The 6,317-nt window shown below is 50.2% G+C and overlaps 1 pseudogene; it reads right to left on the reverse strand.

The window, feature by feature from the left end:
- Nucleotides 1-3,148: 3,148 nt before the first annotated feature.
- LOC150061097 (N-alpha-acetyltransferase 20 pseudogene) lies at nt 3,149-3,320 on the reverse strand (annotated as a pseudogene).
- Between the last annotated feature and the right edge of the window lie 2,997 nt (nt 3,321-6,317).

Below are 6,317 nucleotides of genomic sequence, written 5' to 3' on the forward strand. Positions count from 1 at the left end.
AGGATGAAAGAGAGGAGCCAGTGAGTGGAATGGAGCCAGGCAGGGCAGGGCCGAGGGTGCCAAACCCCTCCAGACATTGTTAGGAACCCCCGGGGGACCTGCTTGTGGCACTGGTTGCAAAAGGAGCCCAACTGTGGTTCCTCCGGGTCATGAAGGGACCGCTGGAGTCCTGGGGTGCCGGGAGCCATGTGAGGTTATTGCTTCCTGCATCCAGCCAATGGCCTTGCCTTCCCTGACCAGCACCTCCGGCCCACGGCCCCGCCCTGGAAAAAGCCATCGCGCTTGTGTCCGGGCCAGCTGGGCTGACATGGTTTCCGCCCGACTGTTTGAAGGAGAGCCCAGGGCCAGAGGTGGAAAAGTCCAGCGGCGTATGGCGGGGTACCTGCCTGAGATGCAGCCTGCCCACCACAGGTCAGCCTTAGCTCCCTGGTATAGGGGAGCCCTCCCTCTGCAGCAATATGGGGGTACCATACCCCCCATTGTGGCAGGAGAGCCCAGCGAGCCGTGAGGATTGACCAGACAGAAAGCACCCCTTTGGGGGCTGAAGGGATGCTTTCATCCGTGTTCCCCCAGCATGCAGTCCAAGGGAGCCCGGAGAGGGAGCTGTGCTGTCTGCACCCATTCCCGGCCCAGGCTGTCTCCACAGTGAGGCAGGCCAGTCCCCAAGGCATCTGGGAGGCACTCAGCTCCTGGCATGGAGCTGTCCTGCGGGGAGGGGGGATGGCTCAGGTGTTGGAGCCTTGGCCCTGGGGACCCTGCCCCAGCCTCTTCGCTGCTCCCCAGCCCCAGGGTCCCCACTCCCTCTGTCCCCCTGGAGGTCTCCGCGTCTCCCTGCCATGAGTGCGCTCCTTAGCAATGAACAGATCGGTTTGTAAGTACAGTGCGTCTGGACAGTCAGAACTTCTAGAACATAAGGGACACAGCTTTTGCGCCTCTGCTCCGTGACTGTCGGGTGCAATCGGGAATCTGTAACAGACAGTGGTTTTCCCTGAAGGGCCTCGCGTCTTCACTTTCCTGTGTTCTTTCCCACGCGCAGTGCGGGAGCGTTTTGATTGGAGGTGCGCCAAGTTCATAAAACCTGTTTCCAAGAGGGAGCCAGAACCTGTTCATCTATACATCAACTACCAGTCCAGCATCCTGAAATGGCCTCGTCCAGGCCCCTGGGGGATGCCAAGCTTGGAGTGGGAGGGCATGCACACGCATGCGTGCCCATCCTGGGGCTGGAACTCAGGGCCTGGGCGCTATCCCTGCACTTCCCTTGCTCAAGGCTAGCACTCTACCACTTGGGCCACAATACCATATATTTTTTTGGTGGGGGGGGAGCAGTCCTAGGCTTGAGCTCAGGGCCCGAGCACTGTCCTTGGACTTTCTCAAGACTGGAGCTCTACCACTTGAGCCTCAGCACCACTTCCAGCTTTTCTTTTCTATGTATGTGGTACCGAGGAATCGATCCCAGGTCTTCGTGCATGCTAGGCAAGCACTCTACCACTAGGCCCAACTCCCAGCCCGGCACCATGTATCTTTTGAGTAGTTTATTGGAGATAAGAGTCTCACAGATGTTCTGAGCTGGTTTTGAACCCCCATTAGATCACAGCCTCCTGAGTAGCTAGGGTGACAGGTGTGAGCCACGGGCCCCCAGCACAAGCTTGTTTGTGACCCAGTTCCTGTGGGCCATGGCCCTGGATCAGCCAGTCCCAGCCTTCCGGGCGGGAAGTACCCCAGCAGCTGCACTCAGTGCGCCGCACGTCAAGGAAGCATTTGAGCGAGGCCACGTGGCGGGTCACAGTGGGAGAGAGGAAGGCCTTCCAGGAAGGAAGGGCCGGGGTCAGCCGGCAGGCGCAGGGCAGAGCCTGGCCCTGGGGAGGAAGCGATGGGTAGGAATGGAGCAGGGCCCCGCGCAGAGCCCCACGTCCACTTCCTTTGGATGGAATCTAGACATGGAAACACCACAGTTGGGTTTCTGCTGGCTGCAGTGGTTTATTTCTCTCTGGCCTGGGCTTCTTCTCCAGGGGCCACTGGAGGAAAGCGGGGAACAGAACAGAACTGTTTATTTCTGCATGCACATCTGTGCAGTTCATGCTTTTATTCAAAACTGATTTGTTTACTCCTGTTGCTTAAAAAGAAATGTTAGTGTGTGTGTGTGTGTGTGTGTGTGTGTGTGTGTGTGTGTGTGTGTGTATTAGGACTTGAACTCAGGGCTTTTGAACACTGTCCCTGGCTTTTCTGCTAATGGCTTATACTCTACCACTTCAGCCACAGCTCCATCTCCAGCTTTTTCCCTTTTTCCTTTTTGCAGGGGGTGGGGAGTTAATTGGGTATGAGAGTTTCATGAACTTTCCTGCCTAGGCTGGCTTTGAACCTTAATTCTCAGCACCCTAACTAGCTAGGATTACAGATGTAAGCCGCTGTCACCCAATTCGGTATTCCATTATTTAATCCATGTAAATATTTGTTCTCTGTAATTACTTTTTTTTTTTTTTGCCAGTCCTGGGCTTGAGCTCAGGGCCTGAGCACTGTCCTTGGACTTTCTCAAGGCTAGAGCTCTACCACTTGAGCCTCAGCACCACTTCTGGCTTTTTTTTCTATATATGTGGTACTGAGGAATCGAACCTGGGTCTTTGTGCATGCTAGGCAAGCACTCTACCACTAGGCCAAACTCCCGGCCCCTGTAATTACCTCTTATGGTTTCTAGGTGAAGCTCTCAGAAGAACTTTCCAGACAGTTTTCATTAAGTATTCTTTCTTTCATAGTCAACAATGTATTTTATTATACATCTAAATTTATACATTTTATATATGCTTTTAAAGCTTCAATCAACAGTTTAGTACAAAATAAAAAATATCTGTATATACAGCAGTGGTTCTCAGGCACAGAACTGAGGAAGAGGCTGGAGCAAGGCTTTTCTGGAACCTGGCATATTATGCCTACTTTGCACTATGATAGTGGAACATGTTCTTCTACATAGCTTCCTTCTTGACTGGATTTTATTACAGCAAATAGGCTTGCTGTAAAGCAGTGGGTGAGAGTTGAGATCAGTATATGTTCTTGAAGTCTTTTAGACCTAACTACTTCTCCTAATAGAGCTCTAATGTCATTCGTTGAAAATACACAGAATATAAACTATCTGCCTAAGAACCACTGCCTATGGTTATCCAGTGTCTTCAGGCCGTGCAGGATGGGGTAATGGTACGATGGGTTTCTTCTCAGTATCCCTGGAAAGTGCTTTCCTCATGTCGTAAGCATCCTCACCGGCCCCCGTTGCTGGCTGAATGGTACTCGATGACTGTCCTGGATCCACTGTAGCCCTGCCACTTGTACATGTTCACTGCAACTTGGTTAGACACTCGGACGAAGAGATCAACAAAAAATCCACCCTTCCTTTCTGAAATCTCTTCTAATAACTCTGTAAGTTTAGCAGCCAAACCAAGGCGTCGAAATTCAGGGGCAACAGACAAAGCTGTAACATGTCCACGCCATTCTTCTCTAGGACCGAGCCCTGCTTTACCCATGATAGAATCCATCAACTCTCCACCAGGTGCCTCAGCAACCATGAAATACTCTGGCCAGTGGGCAAGATACTGTCAGTAAAAGGGAATTCCGTAAGTTTCTGTAAGGGGATCCAAGTGAATGTTGAAGCGGAACAGGTCGTCACAAGTGAAGGCCCCCGGGGTGGTCCTAGAGCCACGGCCCCGCGCCAGCTCACCCCGACCCCTCGCCCAGGCCACCACCGGCTTTTTAAGTATTCTTTAAGGGCTTTGTAAAGCGCAAGAATGAGAAGCACTTCGAATGCCATTAACAGGACTGAGGTTTCTCTTGAGTTCCCGATGCCTAGTTTTTATTTGTAGTTATTTGTTTGTTTATTGCCAGTACTGAGGCTGTCCTCTAGTTTTTTGGGTGTTTGTTTGTTTAGTCAAGGCTGGTGCTCTACCACGGTGCCACCTTCCATTTCTGGATTTTTTTTGAGGGGGTGGGTAATTAGAAATCAGTCTCATGTACTTTCCCACCCTAGCTGGCTTTGAACCATGATCCTGAGATCCCAGCCTCCTGAATAACTAGCATTATACAGGCATGAGTCACTAGTACCAGGCCAAAGAATTGCTTTTAACCACAGCTACTTGGCTGAAGGTGTTCTTTAGACAGTGGAGCTCCTAACTAGAAAGCACAAGGTCCTGGATTCAAATCCTAGGACTGCCAAAAACAAACAGACCATACATACTGCTTACCTAGATTTATATATTAGTATGTTCTTCAAGTGTAGGATTTTTTGCTTTATCATTATCATTATTATTGTTATTTTGTGGTGCTAGTTGATCAAAGTTAGGGCTTCAATAAAGCATAATAAGCAAACAATTTATCCCTGAGCTACATGCCCAGCTCCTGCTGACTTATTTAAAAGCCACTGCTCTATTTTATATACTTCAGATCAGAGAGTATAATCCATAGATTCATAATGAGTCCTCTTAATTAGGTCCAAGAGATCTGAAATATCCCATGACAATTTTAAAGGGTGATAGGAAGAATGCCATGAGTCAAGTAGCGGCCATTTGCAAGTATTCAATATTTGTAAATCTCTGTTTCTGAAGAAAGTAGTCACATTTGGTCATTTGAGTGAACTGAGGGCTCATTCTTCCTGGCGGGTGCTCCAGAGAGAACTCTGGGTCCTAGAGCTGAGTCAGCTGTGTGATGACATCACTGAGCTGCTGATGTCACTGGGCTGCTGATGCAGCCTTTGCCCCTGAGAAGCCCACAGCTCCACGTCAGCCCAGAAGGACAAACCAAGATTGCATAAGAGGGATAAAGGTGGAGCAGGGCTAGGAGGCCTTCCCTCTGCACTTGCATGACGGGAAAAGGGGCAAAGATAAATTCCCGGGTGGATGCAATGCTTGTTGCTAAATTTTGAAGGTCATAGTCGAGTGGTGAGTCTGTGAAACCAAGGAGGTCAGGAAGCTACAAGGAGAGCAGGAAAATCAGCAGAAGGTCCCAAATTAGGTTGAAAGGAAGCAGGGTCAGTAAGAGGCCAACTTGCAGATCTTTGGGTGCTGGATGGGTTTTGATTTTACTCAGAGGGCTCAGGCATCATGAGGGGGACACAGGGTTCAGCCTTGCTAGAATCAGGGAGGATGAGGAGTGGTGCCATGATAAGGAGCCAGAAGGTGGGAAATCAGTGGATGCCAGCGTCTGTCCCAGTGGGGCTGGGGCAGAGGGCCTGAGGCCTGAGGCAGCTAAACTCAAGGCCAAGGGCAGGCGCTTTACGCCATTTCCACACCAGTGACAAGCTCAGGAGCCCCAGGTCTCCTCATTCTTGACCAGGAGGTTATCATTTCAGGAGTCTTTACAGTTTTGAGAATTCCTTAGAATGATCCAGTGCTCAGGAAACTGCTACTTATGCATTTTAGTTTGGGGAGGGGACGGTTTTGTTTTGTTTGTTTGTTGTGCCAGTCCTAGGGCTTGAACTCAGGGCCTGAGTGATAGCCCTGATTGTTTTGCTCATGACTAGCACTCTACCGCTTGAACAAAAGCTCCACTTCTGGCTTTTTTGGTAGTTAACTGGAGATAAGAGTCACAGACTTTCATGCTCTCACTTTGGTGAAAATAGATAAATAGGAACACAAGGTCTTGAATTCAAGTCCTAGTACTGACCCCGCACACAGACACACACACACACACGGATAGATTCATAGAGGGACTGTTAAAGGAAGAGGTAAGTGAGTTGAAGTCAGGGAGGGATCCAATCACAGGCCCCTGTCCTCCTGACTGACCAGCGAGGACACTCAGATCGTGGCTGAGCCAGGGTGATATCCTGCGCTGCTAGATTAGGGGTTTTCCTGAGGCTCATTACAAATTTGCAGGTGGTGGATGTGCCTCTGGCCTCAGTCGTTAGCCGCATCCTCCAGGCTGGGTCTGGTCTTGTGGCTCCAGCCCTAGACCACCCTCTAATTATGTGGTTGGGCTTTCTGAGTGGCCCTCTGGCATCCTGCCTTACTTAAATTAGTTTAGCTCATTAGAAACGATCAGCTGTGGACCAGCCATGAGTAGGGAAGACACCCAGGGCCCAGGAAATTGCCAGGTTCTCAAGGCCCCACCCCTGGCAACTGAGGATCTGAGATGGGGATGAGGAGAGGTAGGTTTTAAGTAGTGGTTGGGGGGAGAGGAATGGATCAGAGCTGGAGAGATACAAAAGGGACCCGGGAGGCGGAGCCTGTAGTTCCTAATTCCTCATTGGTCAATGACTCTCAGCCAATCAAAAGTAGCCACTTTTTAAGTCCAGTTCAATGTAGGCCCACTTCTGGTTTTCTGGTGGTTAACTGTAGATTAGC

The sequence above is a fragment of the Megascapheus bottae genome, chromosome 7 (genome assembly GCF_031878675.1).
Source record: "Megascapheus bottae isolate mThoBot1 chromosome 7, mThoBot2.hap1, whole genome shotgun sequence".
Lineage (NCBI taxonomy): Eukaryota > Metazoa > Chordata > Mammalia > Rodentia > Geomyidae > Megascapheus > Megascapheus bottae.